Consider the following 26,662-nt stretch of genomic DNA (forward strand, 5'->3'; position numbering starts at 1 on the left):
AAGTTTGGCCACATCCTGATGAAATTCACCAATTGGGTGGCTTTGTCAGCTCCTTCCTGCCTGAGGTCCCTCGACTGAAGAGCTGGGGGGAAAACTGTTGGCCGAACAGCGGTTGCATTCAATCAAATGAAGCTGATGTTCGGGGATTTTGACAGCGAAATGCACAACACAAAATGCCTAAACTTTAGTACAAATGGCACATTACAGGTCTCTATTACTATGATCATTTCCCATATGAGGGCTCCCATCAGGGCAGAGACATGGGATGGGCAGGAGGGGGCAGCTGCCCTAAGCACTGTGCTATCATGTGAGGTGGGAGGATGTTGTAAGGAGATTAGGGGGAGTGGATTCGTTTTGGTAGGGGGTATTTGGAGGGGGGGTGGCAGGGGGAAAATAATCGTTCAAGGAGGGAAAATTATGGGGGGGGGGCCTAGGAGTGTTTTTTAGGGGGATATGATATGTGTTGGGATGGGGAATACAATTTGTGCTAGGAGTGGTGATTTAGGGGGATTTGTGCTAGGAGGGGGGATTGGGTTTTTTTTTTGCTAGAAGAGGTGAAATGGTATAGAGGAGGGGGATTTTGCTTGCAGGGGAAATTTTCTTTTTGGAGGGGGGGGGGGGGGTGTTTTTGCTAGTAGAAATGATTGGCAGGAATTTGTGCCATGAAGGGAAATTTGGGGGAGATGGGTTTTGTGATAGGTGGGGGGGATCTCGATTAAGGGGAGAGGATGTATACTCGAAGGAGAGATTTCAGGGATAGAGAATATGTGCTAGGAGGTGTGATTATTTTGGGGGGAGGCATTTGTGCTTGAGAGATGGGGGGGCAAAGATCTGTACTGGAGGGGGGGGGGGGATTTCAGCATGGGGGGAGGATTTGTACTGGGAGGAGGGTGAATTTATTCTTAGGGGGTAATCATGCAGATTAGTGCTCAGTTTTTTGAGGGGGGATTTTTTTCTGATACATAGTGCTCATGCATCTTGGTAGGGGTGCAGTTTGGCATGTTCATCCTGGGCTCTAGATGACCTTGTCACGGCACTGTCTCCCACTACTAGTTAGAAGCGGCGCACATGCTTTTTCTTTACATAGCAACTCCACCTCCCATTTCCTTCCTAGATCCCCCTTTTTGGCCCTCAACACCTCCTACTAGGGTTCTCACTCCCAACCAATGCAAGGGTGGACTCCACACTGCCAAGGAAGCCATCCTTGAACCCAGCAGATACTTGCCTCCAATTAAGGAGTCCATATTCACATATACATGTCAAAACTCTGTATTAAGCTATTCCTGAAGGTAAGGTTACAAGTAACAATTGGGATGAACAGGCTCGAATAATAACACCAAGATTAAATCATATGCATTATACAGGTGGTCTGTATCCTCGAGTCTATACAAGGGCCATATTTTCATCATTGGCTGGGGAGTATATTTAAAACTAGTACAATCCCAGTAAAAATGTCCACTGCATGCAAGCACTTAAGCACTTGGGTAACCATTTAAATACACAAGCAACACCTTTGTTTACACTATATAATAATTGGCTTCAAGGTCACAATTACTAGGAAATAAATCTTTGCCGTTCACAGTGTTTGCTCAGCCCAACTGCCAAAAATCAGCAATAATATGCTCTAAATGCTGACACTAAAGTGCCCACTATGAAGGCTCTTTCACACGCTGGAAGTATACAGTGCCAATGCACCTATCCCAATGCATCACCCTCTTTACTTTTTTATTTTCTTTTTATTAGAACTTTATTCAAAAATCACAGGTGACATTTCATTAAAATGTTACTAAACCCAGGACCCTGTCACTATATTCGTTATATCTGGTCTTCCACAGTACACAGAACAAGGAAATGCAATTATTTTAGTAAATATAAACTGCTAAATACCTTATCTGAATAGCAGTATAATGCAGTCTTGTGGCTTCTATCAGTGTTTGGTTAAAGCTTGTAGGAGGAGTTTTTATTCCCCCATGATTGTCCTATCAGGATGCAGGACCCCTGACCCTCTGTCTGGACAGTGCCGATTGGCCCTGTGCTGATTGCATGCACCCTCCCAAGAAAAGAAATTCACATCAAACTGAGCATATGCAGCTTGTCCCCTAACTCTTATCAGAAGATATATTGGGGACAGTGGAAGAAAGAGGAGGATTAGGAGACAGGATCAAACAGCCTTTTTTTTTTACACAATGCAGAGGATTAACCCCTTAGGTACCACAGCGAGTATAGCAAGCAGGCTTTACTTTATATACAGACGGATTTTACTGTTGTGGGTTTAGTAACACTTTAAGTTCTACTGGAGGCAGCGTGGTGAAATACGTCCCTCTGCACTAACAAAAAGTACTGCCTCCTGTACTGTTTTCAGTGCACACCACCGTAGCACAATGGGTTGAACTGGCCTCATAAGGAACAAGAATTTTTATTAAAACAAAGGGTCCGTGGAGGTGAATCACAGAATTTTGTTTTATACGGACACAAAGTTGAGTTGTTGTCTACTGCGGCCTTCTATTTTCTGTCTTATTTTCAGGAACCCTCAGATCTACTTTGCTATAAAAACACCTTTTTCCCCCTTCTGTAATCTATATAATAGAAAAAGAAAAAAATCTAGACAAAAAACTTAAAGCGGGAGTCCGCCGGGAGTCCGCGTTTTTTTTTTTTTTTTAAAAGACAGCAGCTACAAATACTGCAGCTGCTGACTTTTAAAATAGTGACACTTACCTGTCCAGCGCGCCCGCGATGTCGGCACCCGAAGCCGATCTCTCGATCGTCTGTCGGGTGCTGCCGCCGCCATCTTGGGTATGGGAATCAGGAAGTGGAGCCTTTCGGCTTAATTTCCCGGTTCCCTACTGCGCAAGGATGGACCCGCTGCCTCTGGGATCTGTGTGTTTCCCAGCAGGCAGCGGGGGACTTTCGGAAAGGGGCGTAATCTACGCCCCTTTCCGCAGAGAGCTATCCCGAAAGTGGGTGTAGATACCTGTACTGTACAGGTACCTGCACCCCCCTCCCCCCTGAAAGGTGCCAATTGTAAGGGAGGAATCCAATGAGCGGAAGGTCCACTTTAGGGTGGACCTCCGCTTTAAGAGATTGTGATTTCAGGGGTAGCAGAGTGGACAGCAGATGACTTCACCCAAACATATTTACCCAACAATGAATCAGCAGACTAAAGCTAGCCATAAACTGATTGGATTTCAGAGGGTTCTTGATTCTTTCTTGGGTGGCCATGTGGGCATGCCCCCGCCTGACATCTCCTGACTTAAAACATCGAAGAATATCGGCAGAAATTGTCGGTCGAACAGCCACTGCATAGGTAGAATGACAGGTAGGAAGAAAGTACAGCAACCAAAAATGTCATGGTACTTGTTCAATGAAAAGCTGGTAGACATTTTTCAGAATAAAGTAAAAAAAAAGGTTAAAAGTTCTGGAATCCATGACTATCGTTCATTTGGGGGCGATTCCAAAAGGTTTCAACATCCTAACTCTCCATATTAAGGTTTGGGAGAGTCACTTCACATGTAGAAGTCCATGCTGGCCTAACTCCAACTCTTTATCCCAATCCCTTCCCCTCTCCCCTCTCCTACATTTCAGCAAATTTGTTCTGTTTTTATCTCTTCTTTTCGGGTGTTTTTTTTACACTCACAGTACACCTTTCTTGTTTTGAAACAGGCGTGAGGATTTTCCCCCTAAGTTAGGGACTCCCCCCCCCCCACTCCAGTACTCAAAGTTTTGATAGAGTTACTCCAACTCACCTGTTGCTAGATCATCCCGGAGATAACTAAACCACGTAGAGCCTCCTTGAATGAAATGTTCACCACTTATGTTATACTGTATATATTTCATCAATGTACTTATCGGTGTTTGTTGGTACCCTATGTCAAGAGGTACATTTTTATACGCCTGAAGTTCATCTAAGCTTTTGTATTCAGATTATGTAAAACTCTTTTAATAGAAGTCTATTGAAACGGAAAATACAGGATAGGTTGAGTAGGTAGAAGAAAGTACATAATTATAAAGATGGAGATGTTATTGTATAGTAGAAAACCCAGAATTAGGGAGACTTAAGGAAGCATTTTTCGAAACATTGGGAACAATTCACTGAAATAAAGGACTGGCAACCTGACATTTGCAAGTAGGCAGCTGCCTGATGTAGCTCGCAGTGTACAGTGCTTGTCCTAAATCCACTCAGAGGCTTTCAAAAAAGAGTTTTCCTGGGGGGAAAAGGCTTGTATGTGCATGCTGCTTTTATGTCACTGGTGTCTGAGAATAAATATGTACTTCTTACACTTTAAAAATAACATTCTGACAAGTCTGCAGCTTATCCTCAATTTCTAATATACAGTTTGAATCTGGGGCACAGCGGTGACTATATTTACACATCAGACACCTAGCCCCTCATCTACTCAACACTAAAGTGGAAATCATCTATAAAAGGAATCTATAATTATTGTTTTATATTTATTCACATGAATACACGGTGAAGGCTATATTTAATCATTATTTTAGGTACAGTTTGCTGTGCTTTCTGCTTAGGCCACCTTCACCCTTTACCTCAAAGCACGACATTCTGGCTGTGGTCTCCTTCATTAGTACAGTAACCACTATTCAGGACCCTTTTGATCCTACTGGTATCACATTATGTTGGTATTTAGAACAAATCATGGAGAGTGCCTTTTATAGCCTAGCCCTGGAGTCAACCTTGGCTTTTATAAGCCCTTGTATATTGTAAAGGTTCCTGCATAGTTGATGAGCATACTATTGTTTAGTTGATAATTAGAGTGCACGTTATGTTTTTGTTGTGTGATTAACCCATGTACAGTGCAGAGCCTGGGAAAGCCCAATGGACTCTGTTTTATAAACTTTAAATCTTGAAATTGAATAAAAAATAACATAAAAAGCACAAGATTCTATGTGGTGTATTCATTTAGAAGGGTACAGTAACGCAAAGCACAGTAAATGCTGATAAACCCACACTGCGGCATACCACACCAAACATGCCCCCGTGTTGTGGCAAGCTACATAAAAAGATCCAGATTTTGATCCTTGTTGGCCGGTATGGTGCGCAAGAGCACAAAAAAAAAAAATCATAACATTCAGAGCCGGTTCCCACTGCTGCGATGTCAGGCATTGCATGTGATTCGCACTGCACTACTGTGCAGATCACATGTGATGTCTGTGCGATGTGAATTCAGCCATACAGTTTATATGGCTGAATTTGCATCGCATTCGGACCAAACTCGGACAGGACCCTTTTTTTGTTCCTCACCAGAACCGAATGTGTGAACACCCATGCGATCTGATTTCTGTCTGAATTGGCAGTTCGTACTGCGATATGCGAACCAATCTGGGAGGTGTCATTAACTTTGTATTGGCACTCCCAGCGGTTCGCATAGGGCAGTGTGAATTGCCTGCGCGTTGCATGGAATGCGGGAACCCACACTGAAATTGGCAGGGGTGTGAACCGAGCCCCAGCCAGCTGGGGATACAAAAAGTGGAGGGGGGCTTGATTATGGAGGTTGTCCAGAGTTGGGTTTCAATATATGGATACTCACAACCTTAATTATGTAATTTGTTGTATAGTGTAGCTTTAGCATTCACTTCACACTGAGATCATTTTACTTGTTCTTCTAGTGACATTTATTTCACCGTGAAGTCTACTTATGTAGCAATCCTTCTACAGGTACTCAAACGTCAACAATAGAAAATGTACTTGGAATTGCTCTATCAGTTTCTCGGAGACGTTGGAGCCTTTGTCAACACCGACAACTGATATGGTTGATTAGTTCACACTAAAATCAGAAATTTAAAAGAACCTTAACACAAGAATCTGACTAAATCATTACACCAGGGCGGAATTCAACATTCTGCATTTGTTAATAATATTAAAAATACTAGAAAACAGTTACAGATGGACACATTAATACATACTACTAGGGGAAGTCAAGTGTTTAACCCCTTTGCCAATTTTCAGCTCACATGACCAGACCATTTTTGCTATTTTTTACTTCTTTGTTTGTCATTTTCCACTCTTGTTTTACTTACAGATTGGAAAACTCCCCTAAATGATAGGTTTATCAAAACTATATTACATTAAAAAAATATTATTAGCACACACAAACACCAAAACTTTTGAAATGCTTACTGAGCCCTAGCTCACACAGGTGCAATTTGTCATTCAATTTTACAGTTCCTAATCGCATGACAAGTTGCACCCCATTGCCTGCTCTTGTTACAGTGACTTTGAAAAAGGTTCCTGCACTACCTTTTTCCAATTTCATTGCCACTTGAAAAGACTTCTGTTAAACAAAGTTGCAAGCTGCAATGAAATCAGAGGTGTATATCGCACTGATCTGCAGCTTCCTGCATGTGATTTCAAAGCCACACTGGTGTGAACCAGGGCTGAATCTAAAAGATAACACTATAGGTTTACACATTCAGCAGCGTTTGCTGTCCCTCTGAAAAGCAATCTATAGCAGGCTGTAAAGTGGTAACATTGCTTTTCAGAGGCATTTGACAGACGGTGAGAAAGCAATATGTTGCCACCTCACCACCTGTTTTAATCCTGTAAATGTCACACCACTGCGCTCACCTGCCTGGTCATATGCATATACAGTATGTACAAGGCCATCTTTAATATTGATTGGACACTGGGCAAAAAAATCTTTGCCCCCCCCATGCAGTTTTGCTCTCCATCTGCTTTGAGACACTTTCCTGACACCACAGAAACGTGTTTCCCTTTAGCAGATACACAGCAGTACCATTAATCGTTAACGACACCCTCACCCATCCGCTGACATGTGCCTTGGCACTGTGTGATTTTGGAAAAGGGTTTGGGAGGTTCTTCCACATTTGTAGCGCATAGAGCAGGCCATTGAAATGAATTTTGGGCTGCCAGGGGTTTAACTTGTGCCCCCAATGATGTAACAAGGCAGTCTGTATGGGTTCCACAACCAGATCTAGATTCATATCAAAAGGAGTATATATACTTATCAGGACCAGATCTCCAAGGCTGTCTCTATTGGATCCATTGATGAGCAGTCCATTATTCATAGAATCCTAATCCAAGTTTGGTCATGAGTGAGGGGGTGAAATGATGTTATTAAACCATAGTCTGACCAGTTTCGCCCATTTTGGAAGGAGTGTTACTCTTAGGCCGCGTACACACGGGCGGATTGTATGGCCTACTTAGTCCGTCATACAATCCGACGGACAGTCCGTCCTACTTTCGAATGAACGGACTTGACCACACACGGATGCACAAACAGTCCGTCGAAAGCTTGCGCGATGACGTGTACAGCACGTACGACGGGACTAGAAATAGGAAGTCCAATACACAGCAATGCAACCTTTCGCCATGTAAATCCTTTCTGAGCATGCGCCATTCTTAGTCCGTCGAACTAGCCTACTCACGAGCGGATTGTCCGCTGAAACCAAAGTATGACGGACAGTATTACGGAAATTCCGAAATACTTAGTACGCCAGACTGCACGCTGAAAAAGTCAGCTGAAGCCCACACACAAGCGGACTGTCCGCTGAAATGTGTTTCGATGGACTAAGTTGGCCATACAGTCCGCCCGTGTGTACGCGGCTTTTCCCACAGTGCGAGGGGGGCAGTCAAAGCATCAATGGACAATTCCTGGCAGAACTATACAAGCATGAACTGTGTTGTCTTAGCATAGCCAATTGGTTAATACTACATAAAGCTTTGACAAGGGGCCTCCTCTAGACCACTGCAACTGATCGTGCATTACATCCACACCAGGACCGTCTATGGCAGGCATGTCCAAAGTCCGGCCCGCGGGCCAATCGCGGCCCGCGTTCCGGTTTCAGACGGCCCGTCTGGACATCTTCACATATATATCTTTTGTGGCCCCCAACGAACCCCCGTTCGCTGGGGGCCACAAAAGATAGATATGCTGGCTGCCATGGAGGGGGCGGGAACGAGTGCCGTGGATACAGGACAGTGTCCTGTGTAAAAGGAAGTCCCGTCCTGCACTGCCATTGGACAACCGTTTTGTCCATCACAGGAGGCGGGACTTTCAATTAAAGAGGCCTTCGATAGAAACAGGAGTTTCTCCTGTATGTCTGTCGGCGCTCATCCCGCCCCCCTCCCTGTCTCCTCCAAGGCTGCAGAACATGAATCAGGCTGCACCGATGGCAATGGTGAGTCTGCATTCATGGCAATGTGTGGGCTGCATTCATGGCAATATGGGGGCTGCATTCATGGCAATGTGTGGGCTGCATTCATGGCAATATGGGGGCTGCATTCATGGCAATATGGGGGCTGCATTCATGGCAATATGGGGGCTGCATTCATGGCAATATGGGGGCTGCATTCATGGCAATGTGTGGGCTGCATTCATGGCAATGTGTGGGCTGCATTCATGGCAATGTGTGGGCTGCATTCATGGCAATGTGTGGGCTGCATTCATGGCAATGTGGGGGCTGCATTCATGGCAATGTGGGGGCTGCATTCATGGCAATGTGTGGGCTGCATTCCTGGCAATGTGTGGGCTGCATTCCTGGCAATACGGTGGGGGCTGCATTCATGGCAATACGGTGGGGGCTGCATTCATGGCAATACGCTGGGGGCTGCATTAATGGCAATACGCTGGGGGCTGCATTAATGGCAATACGGTGGGGGCTGCATTCATGGCAATACGGTGGGGGCTGCATTCATGGCAATACGGTGGGGGCTGCATTCATGGCAATACGGTGGGGGCTGCATTCATGGCAATACGGTGGGGGCTGCATTCATGGCAATACGGTGGGGGCTGCATTCATGGCAATACGGTGGAGGCTGCATTCATGGCAATACGGTGGAGGCTGCATTCATGGCAATACGCTGGGGGCTGCAGATGGGCACTGACCCTTATTTTGCTTCTCATGTCTTTATTTAAAATTTAAGATTTTTATATTTTTTCCTGAGACTTCCTTTTTAAAGATAAGTTGTGTGGTATAAGCCGATTAAATACAGTATATCCAAATAACACACCCAAGCTCATCTGTTCACCACACACAGCAAAAAGGCAAGAGAATTCTTGTTGGGCCGTGTATTAGTGCTCGGAGGAACACACTTAGACCGAATTTTAATGGTTTAAAGAATGTCAGACAAAATGGTCGGCCCTCGAGCATGTTCACTTCATCAAATCTGGCCCTCTTTGAAAAAAGTTTGGACACCCCTGGTCTATGGAGTCAGTTCCACTCAAAAGGTTGTATTTTGAACTATCCTACATTCTATATTCTTCATAATGGCAGACTCATGATGTATGATCACCCACATATGTGATTATCCCATTTATGAGCTGGAGCATCCTATTTCCATTGGATACTTTAGGATCACTAGGTCACTCCAATTCTATGAGTTATGCATTTCAATTTTTTGGCACCTTATGGTCAATGGCTATTAGCTAGATTGTGAGTAAGGTGGATGTTTGGGTTTTTTAATAGTATGTTTGTTAGATGTGGTACCAATGTGTTTTTTTATATTCAAACTTTTTCCATTTAGCTCAGTGAATTAAATATAATTTCTTTTCTTTTTTGACATTTACTTGAGGGCTGGTTGAGCATAAATCTGGTTTTCATCTCTCAGTTGCAGTTGAAAGTTGAATATACCGGGGCTACTAATAATAATACTATTTATGCAGTTCTAACTTGGTGATAACATTTTGGGGAAGGCCCTTTTTCATATTAGGTTTTGTTGAGCATAAAATCAGTTTTTTTATCTCTCAGTTGCAGTTACATGTCTTTTACTGTTTGAATTTTTTTTTAAACACTTCCTAAAAATCCAAACAGCGATCGCATATGCGCAGTAGCGTGTGTACATGTCCGTCCCGGCGATTGTTTGTCATAAACATGATGATGTAATTCATGATGAAACGATCGTTGGGACAGACATGTACACACGCTACTGTGCATATGTGATCACTGTCTGGATTGTAAGGAATGCCTTGTACACACGGTCGCAAATTCCAATGGAAAAGGTCCGATCGGATTATATTGTCGGAAAATCTGATCGTGTGTGGGCTCTATCAGACTTTTTCCGTCGGAAATTCCGATGGAATAAGTTAAAGAGCACGATCTCAAATTTTCCAACAAAAAAAAACGGATCGTACTTTTTCCGATCGAAACAAAGTGCCACGCATACTCAGATCAAATTACGAGACCAAAGCTATTGGCTACTAGCCGCAACGTAGTCAAACTGTCAAGCGGAGACAATATTATACGTGGAGTCTTTTTGTCTCTCTATATACTCCGGCTCTGTGGCTTTTCTAAAACACCACACTCTGATCAGCTGTGAAGTTCCTGGTGTGTATCTTCTGAGGCTACTGGGGAGTAAGGATGAGCTCAGGTGTGTTCGCAACCCGCACGTGCAGAGCCCACCAGGAAATCGGCACTGCACAGAGCTAATCGCAGGCAATGAGACATTTTCCCGATGTGCGGCTGCAGAGATCGAGGAATGCCTGTGATTAGTGCTGTGCAGTGCCAACTTCCTGGCAGGCTCTGTAGGTGTGGGTTGCGAAAAAAACATTTTATTTTTTATTTTTTTTAAGAAGAATTTTATTTATTTTCATACACAACAAACAATAAAGAAAAAAAAAGAAAAAAAAAACAAACAAACACAGAAAACTGTATATGGAGTGAACACTGCTCAAACCATTGCACCTGGTAAACTGGTATACATGTAATGGATACGTGACACCCTAAGGCTCGGTTCACACAGGGGGCGATGCGAGGCGACACGACTTGCCGCGCCGCGACCTGCTGCGACCTCAGCGGCGACTTGCAAATGACTTCTGTATAGAAGTCAATGCAAGTCGCCCAAAGTAGCCCAAAAGTAGTACAGGAACCTTTTTTCTAAGTCGGAGCGACTCGAGTCGCTCCTCTTAGAACGGTTCCCTAGTACAGAACGGGGGCGACTTGTCAGGTCGCGGCACGGCAAGTCGTGTCGCCTCGCGTCGCCCCCTGTGTGAACCGAGCCTAAAGGTTAAATGTATATTCTGCTTAATTGGAACTGATTGGAACTGATCAGTGAACAAGGGGCTCCATTTAATCTTTCAAGGAGACGGTGGTATGGTACTTTCGGAGCTGACCCAAGAGCCCCAAATCTTAAGGAATTTTTTTGGGCCTGATCTCATCATTACTGGGGAGTAGGGATGAGCTCAGGCATGTTCGCATAGAACACGTACAAAGCCCGCCAGGAAGTCGGTGCAGCTCTGCGCTAATCACAGGCAGTGAGACATTTCCCGATCTCTGCAGCCGCACATCGGGCCAATGTCTCACTGCCTGTGATTAGCGCAGTGCTGCACCAACTTCCTGGCTGGCTCTGCACGTGCGAACACGCCTGAGCTCATCCCTACTAGGGAGAGACGCCAGGACATCTTTTCTGTGGATCACAAATCTAACAATGTGCTTTGTGACCTCCCTGACTCCCTGAATAACTGTGGGGGGTGTCACTGGCTTTCTGGTAAGCCTTCATTTTATTTGTTGTGATGGGATCACGCTGCCAAGCATTTGCTCATCATTTCCAATATATCCCCTCTTCATGGGACTCCTGATGAAAATCAGCTGCATATGAACTTCTTTTTGTTTGCACATTGTTTGCAGTTGTGATATTACATTGCACATATGTTATGATTTATTTCATTTCAAACTGTACCAATTACCGCACAATTGCACTTTATTATACCATTTTGGATGTATGCACCTCACATGTGTTGTGTGATTCACATGAATTGCACTTTTTGCCCTAGCGCTGCACTTTTATTTAAACATTTTTCTTTGTGCCTGATATCTGGGTTATAGTGCTCAGCTGTTGGCTATTTTATGTACTAAGGGCAGATATCTCTTTACACACGTCTTTTACTGATAGCTCCCACCTCTATTCATGAAGAATACTGTTTAATCTTTCCCCCTTTTTCATTTTATTGTCTTGTTATTTTTGTTAAATTAATACTTTCATTAAGCCCCAGACCATTTTGCTGGCCAAAGACCAGAGCACTTTTTGCGATTCGGCACTGCGCCCATTTAACTGACAATTGCGTGGTCGTGCGATGTGGCTCCCAAACAAAACTGATCCTTTTTCACCCAGAAATGGAGCTTTCTTTTGGTGGTATTTGATCACCCCTGCGGTTTTTATTTTTTGCGCTATAAACAAAAAAAAGTGTGACAATTTTGAAAAAAAATTATTATTTTTTACATTTTGCTATAATAAATATCCCCCAAAATATATATAAAAAAACATTTTTTTTCCCCCCACAGTTTAGGCCGATACGTATTCTTCTACATATTTTTGTTAGATTAAAAAAGAAAAAATAATAATAAAAATAAGTGTTTATCGATTGGTTTGCCCAACAGTTATAGCGTTTACAAAATAGGGGATAGTTTTATGGCATTTTTATTAATCTTTTTTTTTTACTAGTAATGGCAGCGATCAGTGATTTTTATCGTAACTGCGACATTATGGTGGACACATCGGACATTTTTGACACATTTTTGGGACCATTGTCATTTATACAGCAATCAGTGCTATACAAATGCACTGATTCCTGTGTAAATGACACTGCCAGTGAAGGGGTTAACCACTAGGTGACAGTGTAGGGGTTAAGTGTGTCCTGGGGCGTGTTATCAACTGTGGGGGGCGTGGCTGTGTGTGACATCACTGATCTCTGCTCCTGATGACAGGGAGCAGAGATCAGTGACACTGTAACAAGGCAAAACGGGGAGATGCTTGTTTACATTAGCATCTCCCCGTATCCCCACGGCGATCGAGTCTGTGGGACCCGCGATCCGACTAACGGAGGTCCCGACCGGCACGCGCACACGTGATGGCACGGCGGCAAATTTAAAGGGATGTACAGGTATGCCCATTTTCCTGTCCATGCCATTCTGTCGATGTACATCGGTGTGCACCGGTTGGGAAGTGGTTAAGGGGCAGTAGCTGAAGGGTCCAATTTTTTTTTTTAGTTTGTTGTCTATATTAAACTTCCACCTGGCAGCACTAGGGTTGTTGGTTCAAATCCCAACCACGGCACTACCTGCCTGGAGTTTGCATGTTCTCCCCGTGCCTGCACGGGTTTCCTCCAGGTTCTCTGGTTTCCTTCCACACTCCAAAAGATATACGGATAGTGCAATTGGCTCCTGTCTGAAATGGCCCTAGCATGTGTACGTATAAATGTGAGCTAGGGACCTTAGAGTGTAAGCTTCTTCAGGGCAGGGAGGGATGTGAGTGAATAAAATAAACATAAAGCACGTGCTAAATTGACAGCCCTATACAAGTACCTGTAATCAATAAATAAGTGGCAGACTACCTGCCTTTTCTTCTCAAGGAGACATTTATCATTCTATGGCGCTTAGTGAAAAAAAAAAAAAAACACAGACAGAACATGTTTCAGGTAAATCGAACTTTTGAAATCTTCGAAAAGGTATTTATATGAAGCTGCTGGTCAAAGCTGAAATATTAATTTGGGAGGTGGTGGAAATGTATCACTATATATAGCTGCATAACAAACAGGTTCTCTAGGTTACACGTGTTTTGTAAACTCCATGGAGATTCAATGACCTAAGACCTATAATCCTTGTGAGGTAAACAGAATGAGCTGTCATCAATTCACCGACATTCATTCTCAACAACAGAGAATAATAGAAACGCTATATATTTCTACTGTGCAAATGTATGTAAATGAGTCATCCACTTCACCCGTGACCTAATCATAAAACAACACAGGACAGCGATGACAGGAAAGCCAATAGTCACATCTGGTGCTGGAGATTATCTTTTGGCTCAAGGTACCGTGGTTCAAAGGCAGCTGGCTGGGCACCCAAGAAGCCCAGTTAAAACCTGCTTTTTTAATTATTAATTATGCCTGTGCTTTGGTGCACAATAAGCAGATAAAAGCTCTCATAATGAAGTCGAGTTTAAAGGCAAATCTTTAAACAACAAATAACAGGAACATAATGAAAATTATGAACATAATGCTTACATAATACTGAGAACTGTACTGCAGGAAGTAAGAACGTAAAAATAGAGCAAGCATGTAACCAGCTTTCACATGAACTTCATTCATTTCGCGATACCCAAAGAAATCAAAAGGACGGCTGGATTTTTACCAAAAAACAGTGTTCACCTTCACATAAAAGGGCCGGGGTGTACATGTTCTGTCACAGGCCAGGGAGCCACTGAAATTATTACCAGTGCTACGTGATGATGTCATCAAACTCTTAATTTTTTTCAGAAATTGTGAGCCTCCGAGTAGTCTTTTTATTTGTATTTTTCATTACCGATTTAACGATTCACTGGTCCTGGCCATATCTGACTTTCCACACAATGGGCAATAAAACCCTTGTCATTGTCTATCACAGCGCTCCTTCTGTGTCACCTACAACTCTGTCTCCTCCTCTCCATTGCCCCTTTCTGTGGGAGTCCCCCAAGGTTCTGTTCTTGGACCTCCTCACTTCTCTATCTACACCAGTGTTTCTCAACTCCAGTCCTCAAGGCGTCCCAACAGGTCATCTTTTCAGGATTTCCCTCAGATGAAATGGCTGTTGTAATTACTAAGGCAGTGAAACTGATCAAATCACCTGTGCAAAGTAAAGGAAATCCTGAAAACATGTTGGGGTGCTTTGAGGCCTGGAGTTGAGAAACACTGATCTACACCTCCTCCCTTGGTCACTTGATAAACGTCCATGGCTTCCAATACCACTTATATGCAGATGACACCCAAATCTATCCGTCTTCTCCTCACCTCACTCCTTCAATCTCCTCTCGCATTACTAACGGACATATCAGCATGGATGTCACACCACTTCCTTAAACTAAATCTCTCTAAACGGGGCTAATAATATTCCCACCCCCCCCCCGTCAATGCCCCCCTCCATGACTTTTCCAGCAAAATCAACAATGCAATTATCAGTCCCTCCCCTCACACCAGGGTACTAGGCGTGATCCTAGACTCTGACTTGTCATTTCAGCCCCAAATCCAATCGTTGTTATGGAGGTATATTCTACAAACTTTTGACATCTCCAAAATTTGCCCATTTTTAACAAATGAAACCACCAAGCTCCTCATTCACTCCCTTGTTATCTCTCATCTTGACTATTGCAACCTTTTCATTGGCCTGCCTCTCCATAGGCTATCCCCTCTTCAGTCTATCATGAATGCTGCTGCCAGACTTATCCACCTTACCAACCGCTCAGTGTCTGCCAACCCTCTCCTCCAATACCTACACTGGCTCCCAATCACCCAGCAAATTAAATTCAAAATACTAACCACAACATACAAAGCCATTCACAACTCTGCCCCGAGCTACATCCCCAATCTTGTCTCCAAATATCACTCAAATCGTCCTCTCCGCTTTACTCTCAAGCTCTCTCATCTCCTCCTCTCATGCTTGTCTCCAGGATTTCTCCAGAGCCTCCCCCATCCTTTGGAACTCACCACCTGTATGGCTCTTGCATACCTTCAGGCGATCAGGAAAGCCTATCACGTTTCTAACTAATCTTTTACCATCAGCTCATTCCCCACAGTTACAACCTTTTGTACCACCTGCCCCACCCTATTAGATTGTAAGCTCTTCTGAGCAGGGCCCTCTTAATCCTCTTGTATGTTATTGTATTATAACTGTATTGTCTCCCTTTTATATTGTAAGCGCTGCATAAACTGTTGGCGCTATATAAATCCTGTATAGTAATACTAATAATAATAATAATAATAATAATTGTACCACTTCCGAGTCCCTAGACCAATGGTTGGCAACCTATGAGAGATGGAGCTCTACCTGAACATCATGAAAGAGATCAAAGATCACTGGTCCGGCGCCCTTTTCTTTTCTTTTTTAAAGCGGGAGTCCGCCGGGACTCTGCGTTTTTTTTTTTTTTAAAGTCAGCAGCTACAAATATTGCAGCTGCTGACTTTTAAAATAGTGACACTTACCTGTCCAGCGCGACCGCGATGTCGGCACCCGAAGCCGATCTCTAGATCGACACTGCTGCCGCCGCCATCTTGGGTATGGGAATCAGGAAATGGAGCCTTTCGGCTTCATTTCCCGGTTCCCTACTGCGCATGCGCGAGCCGCGCTGCGCAATGAGGACGGTCCCCGCTGCCTCTGGGATCTGTGTGTTTCCCAGCAGGCAGTGGGGCACTTGCGGAAGGGGGCGGGCACTTGCGGAAAGGGGCGTAATGTACGCCCCTTTCCGCAGAGAGCTAGCCCGGAAGTGGGTGCAGTTACCTGGATTATCCAGGTAACTGCACCCCCCTCCCCCCTGAAAGGTGCCAATTGTGGCGCCGGAGGGGGGGAGGAATCCGATGAGCGGAAGGTCCATTTTAGGGTGGACCTCCGCTTTAACCACCTCAGCTCTGGAAAGTTTTACCCCCTTGATTACAGGCCACTTTTTGATATTCAGCACTGTACTCCTTTAACTGGCAATTGCGTCATCATGCTACACTGTACGCAAATTAAATTGTTATTTTTTCACACAAATAGGGCTCTCTTTCGGTGGTACTTGATCACCACTGTTTTTTTTTTTTGTTTTTTTGTTTTTTTTTACCATATAAACCAAAAGAGACCGAAAATTTTGAAAAAAAAATATATATTTTCTACTTTTTGCTATATGACAGATTCAATCAAATCACATTTCTTTACAAATGTAGGCCAAAATGTATTCTGCCACATGTCATGGAAGGAGAGTAGAGAGGCCAGCAGCGCTGCTGGAAGCACCCAGTGGGCCTGGCAGCAGAAGGAAGGGGACCCTGGAGAGGAGGGGCAGCGGGGGTTGCATTTAGTGGAACCAATTGGCTGTATTTTCCTCCACTTGCAGCAGCTGAGGAGAAGCAGGCTTTCAGCTGAGGAGAGAAGAGGAGAAGCGGGGTCAGCAACCCCCGATCTGCCCATCGCCAATGCCTCCCGCTGCTGCAAAGTCCCCGATGAGAAGAGAGAGACAGGGAAGAAGAGCTGCTGCAGGTAAGTGTTAAAGGGGGTGTGTGTGGGGGGGGGGGGGGCTGGGGACAGCAAACTTTGAAGGGTTTTATACCTTAAAGTGGAGGGCCACCCTGAAAACAAAAAAATATTAAAAATTACAAAAAAATAAAATGAAAAAAAATTTTTTTTTTTTTACTTACCAGAAATGCCTGTTGCTAGGCACTTTCTCCTAATCTTCCTCTTCCTCCTCCGCGGAGATCTTCTGTCTTCTCTCTTCGTCGCGGCGTCTTCTGGGTAATGGGTCGCGCTGTGTTCTGGGAACTGTGTGTTCCAGAACACAGCGCGTCCCATTCAGAAAGCGCTGCGGGACTCGCGCATGCGCAGTAGCTGCGGGACTCGCGCATGCGCAGTAGGAAACGGGCAGTGAAGCCATAAAGCTCCACTGCCTGTTTCCCTTAGAGGGAATGGCGGCGCAAAGACCCGAGAGCCGAGGGACGGGTCGGCCTCGGGCGGCCGACATCGCGGGCGCCCTGGACAGGTGAGTGTGTTTATTAAGTCAGCAGCTGCAGTGTTTGCAGCTGCTGACTTTTTTTTTTTTTTTAAACGGACCTCCTCTTTAATGTAGAGAATGTATTAAGGTTCAGTGTCTGGTTAAAGCTTTTAGGAGGATCACATGCACTCTCCCAAGTAAAAAAAAATCTCTAGCAATACAGACCAAACTGAGCATATGTAGCTTGCCCCAAGAATTTCTACTATCAGGAAATTGTTTGGGGACAGTAAAAGAAGGGGATGATCAGAGAAGACCGGATCAAACAGCCTTGATACACAATGTAGAGGATTGACCCCTTAGGCTCCACCGTGAGTATAACAAGCATGCTTTACTGCATATACAGACTGATTTTACTCTTATGGGTTTAGTAACACTTTAAAGTTAAAGGACCTTGCTTGGGCTAATGTCAGACAGGTGATTATGCCTCTAGAGACAAATTGCCAGTGGCAAGCCCGCTAAAGATGTTGCCTGTTTGTTCCTATGGAATCACTCCCTCTGTAGCCAGATGCAGCAAGAGGTCCCCGTCGCTAGGCTCTGCTGAATCTCAATTACTAGCAATGGGAGCGACATCTTTCTGCTTCAGCTTCATTATGCAGCAAAACACCCACAGGAAAAAAATAAGCAGCCTACAAGAAATCCTGCTGCTGGAAATGCAACAAATTTTGAGTCGCCTGTCTGACATCAGCCTTAAAAGTAGCACTATACCAACATAAAGCATGCTCCGACTTCTTCTTACGCATGTGTAAATTTCACGTAGAAAAAACTGTCACATGCTTAGACTTTTGCAGACGGCTGTCTCGGATAGAAAACACAGGGATCACAAACACACTGAGCGGCTGTTGCATATCTTTTCCTAAATGAAAGTGAGCCTGGTTTTAACAAGAGATCACTGCTTCTGTAGAGGCTGTGCTTGATCAATCCCATCTCACAAGGTCTAAGTATTTTTCAAACTTGTCCTGTCGCTTAGGCTCCGAACGTACCCATTAATGTGCCAAGCCAGGAAAACTTTTCAAAATGTGCAGCTCTAATTGTCTGACAGCACAGAAAGCACCCAACTGTCATTGGACAAAAGCAGTCACTAGATCAAAAATATATATATATATATATATATATATATATATATATATATATTTATTTATTAAATGTTTATTTTAAAGCAAACTCTGATATCCCTGCTTCAAAGAAAAATGCTGGAAAAGTAAAAATGTTTTCATAAATATACGGTATATTTTAACCACTTAAAGTCTTTAAAAAATAATAAAAATGTAGGGATGCACCGAATGGGTTTTTTGGTGCCGAAACCGATACTGAAAATGAAAAATACACTAGGCCGAAAACCGAAACAGCACCGATACCGAAAATGACTGTTTTTAAAAAATATTTTCATACAGCAGATGGTCAGAGACTGGGGACATATTACAGGAGATGGTCAGAGACTGCAGGCATGGTACAGGAGATGGTCAGAGACTGCAGGCATGGTACAGGAGCTGGTCAGAGACTGCAGGCATGGTACAGGAGCTGGTCAGAGACTGCAGGCATGGTACAGGAGCTGGTCAGAGACTGCAGGCATGGTACAGGAGCTGGTCAGAGACTGTAGGCATGGTACAGGAGATGGTCAGAGACTGCAGGCATGGTACAGGAGATGGTCAGAGACTGCAGGCATGGTACAGGAGATGGTCAGAGACTGCAGGCATGGTACAGGAGATGGTCAGAGACTGCAGGCATGGTACAGGAGATGGTCAGAGACTGCAGGCATGGTACAGGAGATGGTCAGAGACTGCAGGCATGGTACAGGAGATGGTCAGAGACTGCAGGCATGGTACAGGAGATGGTCAGAGACTGCAGGCATGGTACAGGAGATGGTCAGACTGCAGACATGGTACAGGAGATGGTCAGAGACTGCAGACATGATACAGGAGCTGGTCAAAGACTGGGGATATGGTACAGGAGCTGGTCAGAGACTGCAGGCATGGTACAGGAGATGGTCAGAGACTGCAGACATGATACAGGAGCTGGTCAGAGACTGCAGACATGATACAGGAGCTGGTCAGAGACTGCAGACATGATACAGGAGCTGGTCAGAGACTGCAGACATGATACAGGAGCTGGTCAGAGACTGGGGATATGGTACAGGAGCTGGTCAGAGACTGCAGGCATGGTACAGGAGATCAAAGCAGCCTCACCAGTTCCCCCTCAGATGAAGCCTGCCTGATAAAAATACATGCACAGTGTTTTCCATGTATTCCAATGGCTTTAGTTCACACCATGCAGTCAGTTTCCGGTGTGGAAACTGACTGCATGGTGTGAACTAGAGCCATTGGAATACATGGAAAACACTGTGCATGCATTTTGTGCAAAAAAAAAAAAAGCACACGGAACTGCATCTGGTGTGAACTGGCCCCAAGCAAGCTACCTGGTTCCGTTCCAACAGACTTCTATTGGGAATGCTCATATTGTTACCTCTACTAGCAATAACTTAACCCTTCCCCCATTCTATCACATGGCGATAAAAAACTAGCTGGGTCAAAATCAAGATTATTATTATTTTTTTATATGGTCAATAAAGTGAGTACAGCCTTTGTCCTGTGACCTGGTTTATATAGCATGGCTACATTCACACTAGTGGCCAGAGGTAGATAGTCTCAGGGGCAAACAAATGACTTTTGGATGCAGCAGCACTGTGGGCACAAAAAACTTGATTTAGCTGCGGACAAAACTGTGCAATGCTTGCCCTGGGCACACTCTTTCCCCCTTATGCAGTGTCTAAATGCAGCCTCACCCATGCCCGGATCTGTGCGGTGATCTCCGTGTGTCACGGAGCTGTGCATTGAATTTCCCGGGCGGCTGCAGTAACAATGTCCCGCCTCCTGTAATCACGTCACGCTGATTCAATGTCCCGCCATTGGATCAGTGTACCGTCTGTCACAGGAGGCGGGACATTGTTACTGCAGCCGCCCGGGCAATTCAATGCACAGCTCCGTGACACACGGAGATCACCGCACTGTCGGGCGGGAGGAAAGGAGGAGGGAGGACGGAGGACAGAGGACTGGGGACGAGCCAGGAAAACACCTGTGCAATGGGCGGCACCAGGGGCGGAGCCCCGCAAGGCCCCGCCCCCATTTCGGCCCCATTATCAGCAAGATTTTCCTTTCGGCATTTTGCCGAAAACACCATTTTCACCCGATATGTTTTGGCGGCCGAAATTTCGGTGCATCCCTACAAAAATGTTATACTTACCTGCTCTGTTGCAGTGGATTTACACAGAGCAGCCCAGATCCTCCTCTTCTTGGGTCCCTCTTCGGCTCTCCTGGCCCCTCCCTCCTGTCAAGTTCCCCACAGCAAGCAGCTTGCTATGGAGGCAAGCCAAGCCATGTGTCCATTCAGACATGGAGCGGTCATCCCCTCTCTCTCCTGATTGGCTAACTGACAGCAGCGGGCGCCAATGGCAATGGCAATGTGTTTTAGCCAATCAGGAGGGAAAGTCTCTGAAGGCCGAGGGACACGTGGACATCTCTTGACAGAGATGGGGCTCAGGTAAGTATTAAGGGGTGCTGGGGAGGCTGCTGCACACAGAATGATTTTTATCTTAATGCATAGAATGCATTAAAAGGAGAAGTATAGGAATCCGTTTTTTCCCATATTTATATATACCTAGGTGGATGCAGCATTGGTTCGATGCTGCATCTGTCCCCCCGCACCTCTTCACCGAGAACAGAGTGATCGAACACCACCGATGGCTTGATTCTCCCACCTCCTGAGCGGAGAGCTTCTGACTGTCAGTCAGCATCTCTCCTCCTGTGTTCTTCCACGCTCACTGCAGCTCTGAGCTGTGGAGGGGTGGGGAGCGGCTGTCTCAGTCTCTCAGCGGCTCGCTGAGAGGCTGAGACAGGCATCAGTCCAGGCACCTGGCGGATCCAGACTCCCAGAGTTGGGATGATGTGTTGCCTGGACTGATCTTGATGACGTCAGCAGAGAGCGGACATCAGACCGATCTCTGTTGAAAACGGGTCACAGGAGTGTAAAAAACTAATTGCACTCCTGAGACCCATTGGAGAAGCCCAGTCAAACTAGCTCAGGCTGAACTTCTCCTTTAAGATAAAAAAAAACCTTCTGCCTTACAACTCCTTTTGTGTAACTGTAAATGATCACCTTGTAAAATAACCCATTCAGCTTAAAATAGAAATGAAAGACAAAACATTTTTTTTTTTTTAATAGGAAAGCGGAGGAACTTGCAGGAACACCAGGGATTTCACATAAAGGAAGTAATACAAAGAGAACAGGATCCTTTCTCATACAAGTAGATGGTGCAGTAGGCACATATCAGGAATATGATGTTTTGGAGTAGCAAATGCTTTAAGGTTTGCCCTATAGCAGTTATACTACAGGGTGGGACCTGTGCATCAGATCACACACACATACATATATATTTTTTTTATTTTATTACACACACACATATACACATACATATATACACACATCATCCAACACTTATGGGTAGGGGGCGGGCATGTGCTTGCTTGCACTAATTACACAGCGGATGTGTCCTCCAGCACCCGCCAATTAGGCAGAGAGACAGAAATGCAATCTGCCTATGTAAACAAGGCAGATTGCCGTTCTGACAGGAGAGAAGAGATAGAAATTGTGTCCCTGCAAAGCAGAAAATAAATTCCATCTCTTCCCCTAGTAAAAGCACATCACACAGTATAATAAAACACTGGCTAGGCACACAGTTAACCCTTTGCACACCCTAGCCAGTGTCATTAGCACAGTAACAGTAAATATTTTTTAGCACTGATCACTGTATTAGGCTCCATGCACACTGGCTTAAACAAAAATTTGCTTCTACAGGAGTTTTGTGTTCTGCCTGGGGGGGGGAGTGTTACAGGAGAAGAGCAGCATGACAGGTGGGAGTGGGACAGGTGGGGGACAACGGGACAGGTGGCGGGAAGCAGAACAGGTGGAAGGGAGTGTCACAGGTGGGGGACAGCGGGACAGGTTGGGGGCAGTGTCACAGGTGGGGGGGGGGGGGTAGCAGGACAGGTGGGAGGCAGCGGGACAGGCGGGAGGCAGCGGGACAGGTGAGAGGGAGTGTCACACACACACACACACCTAAGAAAGCACCATTCTTCCCAGCTCTCACCTGTCAGCAGTGCCAGGAGGTGTAGCTGAGCCCGTGTCCCATCTCCGCTGGCACCAACTGACCTCACCCACCCTGCCCAGCCCTGCGCACACTAGTACCTGAAAGTAGCGGAGCCTGTCTGACAGCGGGCCCAAACCTGCATGCACAGAAGAGCGGGGGGGGCTCCTCCCCCCAATGTCCTCCTCCATGGGGCCCTCCAACCTGGCCGCTGACCTCACCCCACCCCGCACAGCCCCAGACAGCGGGCCCCGACCCACAAACATGGGATCCGCCCACCTCTCCACCCTTTCCTGCATCCTGGAAACCAGTCCACTGTGACGGCAGCTGCCTCCTGTTAAAGATGGCTTGGCTTGTGACCCGTGGTTCGGGGCCCCTTACTTGTGTACCGGCTGTACCCCCCTGATGGCAGCCCTGGGAGCAAGTACAAAGAAGGGCCACAAAGCTAATAAAGGGTTTGGAGGATATTAGTTATGAGGATAGGTTGCGAGCACTGAACTTATTCTCTCTGGAGAAGAGACGCTTGAGAGGGAATAGGATTTCAATTTATAAATACTGCACTGGTGACCCCACAATATAGATAAAACTTTTTTGGGAAGGGAGTTTAAGAAGACACATGGCACTCATTAAAATAAGAAGAAAAGAGGTTTAACCTTAAACTACATAGAGGGTTCTTTACTGTAAGAGCGGCGAGGATGTGGAATTCCCTTCCACGGACGGTGGTCTCAGCGGGGAGCATCGATCGTTTCAAAAAACTATTAGATAAGCATCTGAGCGACCACAACATACACAATGCAATACCGACATATAATCACACACGTAGGTTGGACTTGAGTCTTTTTTCAACCTATGTAACATACGATTATTGGGATTTTTTTTTTCCAAAAATACATACATAATTGGCCTAAAGTTATATAGAAATTCGATTTTTTCAATGTTTTATTGGATACATTATATAGCTGAAAGTAAAATTATATTATCTATCTATATCTATAGACATTTTGTAGGATAAGGCCGGGTTCACAAATGTGCAAATTCAATGCGGGTTTCCCCGCATTGAATTCGCATGACATGCAAGTGTGACCGGCTCTCAATAAAGCCGTTTCACACAAGTCAGGGGTGGCCATGGTTCACATTCAAAAAGGGTCCTGTGCGTGTTTGGGTCTGGTGCAGGTGCGAATTTAGGCAAAAATATGAACCGATTCGCACCTGAACTGGTGAACAGGAACGCACCAGACCCCATGCTGTAAACCACGGCCGCACATATATGAACCCGGCCTTAGGTTCGGTTCACACTGAGGCAGCACGACTTACAGCGCGACTGCCTCAGGCGACCTGGAAGCGACCGCTGCGGCAACTTGCAAAACGACTTCTGTATAGAAGTCAATGCAAGTCGCCTCCAAAGTCGTACAGGAACCTTTTTCTAAGTCGGAGCGACTTGTGTCATCAAAAAATTGATGCTGTTCTGAAAGCAAAAGGATGGTCAAACCAAATATTGATTTGATTTGGGATTTCTCTTCTGTTCATTTACTTTCCATTTTATTAATTGATAAAAAATAATGAAACACTTAGATTTCCGAAAGCATTTTTAAATTTACAGAATTTTTTCCCACCTGCTTAAAATCTTTGCACAGTACTGTGTGTGGATATACACACACACACACACACACACACACACACACACACACAATATATATTTCAGAACATAATATGATACACTAATTATTAAAGAGGAAGTAAACCCTGATGGGTTTACTTCCTCTTTTTTTCCCTGCAAAGGTAAAGCATAATGGACTACTATGCATCGCATAGTAGCTCATTATGTGTCACTTACCTGACACAGGAGCCAGCGAAGTCGCCGCTGATCCCTGTAGTCCGCCGCATCCATCTTGCTGGTGGCGTCTCGCAGCTCCGACCAATGACAGCGACGAAGCCGCGATGACGTCACTCCCGCGCATGCGCACGGGAGTCGCGTCTCGCAGCTCCGCCTCTGCCATTCGGCGAAGCCGCAATGACGTCACTCCCGCGCATGCGCACGGGAGTCGACAAATTAGGCAAATCCATTCTTGGATTTGCCGCATTTAGTGCGCCTGCGCGCCGCTGTCTTCGGCGCATGCGCCGTAGACAGCGGTGCCCATTTTCGGGCAAATATCTCCTAAACCATATAGGTTTAGGAGATATTGCTTGGACCTACAGGTAAGCCTTAATCTAGGCTTACCTGTAGGTCAAAGTGGTTTGAAGGGGCTTACTTCCTCTTTAAATATATAAAAACTAAAGCGTATTGAAGACTTTGGAGTACCCCATATGGGTACCAATGGCTTTACCAGGCATATCGGCACACTATCATTGCTGGATAAGTCTATTGGCTCAGCTCTAAAATGTTCTTGAGGCTGCCTGTATTTTTTAACTGTCTTATAAAACTTTGCATTTTCAGTGTTTGCAAAGTTATTATCTTTAGCAGATTATCAATTCACACTAGTAGCTTCCAGCGCTTAAAACATATTTTAGATGAGAAAGCATCTCTTGTAAAAGATCACTCAAATCCCAGACTGATATATTATTCCTGAAATGAAAGCACAACCGAGCTCAGAAATTCTCATGGACTGATACCAGCAGGATAAAAGTTGAAACGAGAAGCCAGCATATTTTCAGACCATTTAAATGTAAATCGGGTCATCATTTAACTTCCATTTATGTACATTGGCCGGGTGGGAGCTTCACCGTTCTGAATGGACGTAAAGGAATGTCCCTCAGAAGGGGAGGCCGTGCTGCGGTGCGATCCTGTGATGGCTGTGATCATCTGACACAGCCAAGCACAGATCCGGATATGGGCACTGGGATTGGCCCTCTAGATCACGTGATGGCTGTGTCAAATCACAGCCTTCACAGGGTAAACAGACACGTGTCTCTGACAGTTCTCCCGGCTGAGCTCAGTGAGAGCTCAGTGCGGGGGGAAGCTGCAGCCTCTGTGACAGCTTTGTGTGGAATGATGACTTTACATACAGCTGTCACAGATCACACAGACTACAACTATTCCCACACATAGTACACCACGCACCACTGTCCCTGTCCAATGAACATCTGTACCAGGGCACAAAACATCTGTCCCAGTGCAAGCTAAGTTTACCTTTAGTAACAAGTTACATGTTACGTCTGTATTTAGGACAAAACACATTACCATGCGCCAGTCCCTGCATAGCCCAATCCCCCCCCCCCCCCCCCCCATGACAGCGGATGGGAGTTACATAATTTGTTGAGGTAAAAAAAAAAAAAAAAAAACACAAGTCCATCTAGTTCAACCAATAAAAGGGGGAGAAAAAAAAAACCCTTCTCTCCACACCCGCTGTCAAAATGTAATAACAGTGGGGCTTTACCCACACAGCCGCATCATTCATTCACAGGAATCTGTGGATGAATGAACTACAAGTCCTGTCTGTCACCGCAGCAGACAGCTTGTACTTCTCAGTGAATTGTGAGGGCACTGGTGAGCGCTCTAGTAGTCCAGTAACACTTCCTACAGAAAACCCATACAGATGTACGGGCAGAAAGTTGTGGGCAGTGTCTGCAGGAGCCTGGCACTGCATTCCTGATCTGCTGATCGTGGGTGCAATGCCCTGCAGACATGTGAGAAAAATATATAAAAACGCACATAATTTTTTACATGCAAAATATGCATTTATATACTTTTTTTTATTTGATTTTTTTAAGGTGAACTCTTTTAAAAGCACTGTTTTCAATGTTGAAAGCATATGCACATACACGGAGGGGAAAAAAAGTATTGGATCCCCTGTTGATTTTGTACGTTTGCCCACTGACAAAGAAATGATCAATCATTTTAATGGTAGGTTTATTTTAACAGTGAGAGAAAGAAAAAACAACAAAAAGAATAAAAAAGAAAAAAAAACATTTCAAACAAGTTATAAATTAATTTGCATTTTAATGAGCAAAGTAAGTATTTGACCCCTTCACAAAAAACATATTTCAGGAGGAATTTTGTGCCACTCCCCTTTGCAGATCCTCTCCAATGCATTAAGGTCTTGAGGCCGACGTTTGGTAACCCAAACCTT

At 44.9% G+C, this 26,662-nt stretch overlaps 1 protein-coding gene across 2 annotated transcripts in view; it reads right to left on the reverse strand.

The window, feature by feature from the left end:
- Nucleotides 1-26,662, reverse strand: part of OSBPL3 (oxysterol binding protein like 3) — a gene marked incomplete in the record, with an annotated part of 261,328 nt that overhangs the window by 207,125 nt on the left and 27,541 nt on the right.

The sequence above is a fragment of the Lithobates pipiens genome, unplaced genomic scaffold (assembly GCF_037356315.1).
Source record: "Lithobates pipiens isolate NorthernLeopardFrog02 unplaced genomic scaffold, aLitPip1_a1.2 Scaffold_19, whole genome shotgun sequence".
NCBI classification, from domain to species: Eukaryota; Metazoa; Chordata; class Amphibia; order Anura; family Ranidae; genus Lithobates; species Lithobates pipiens.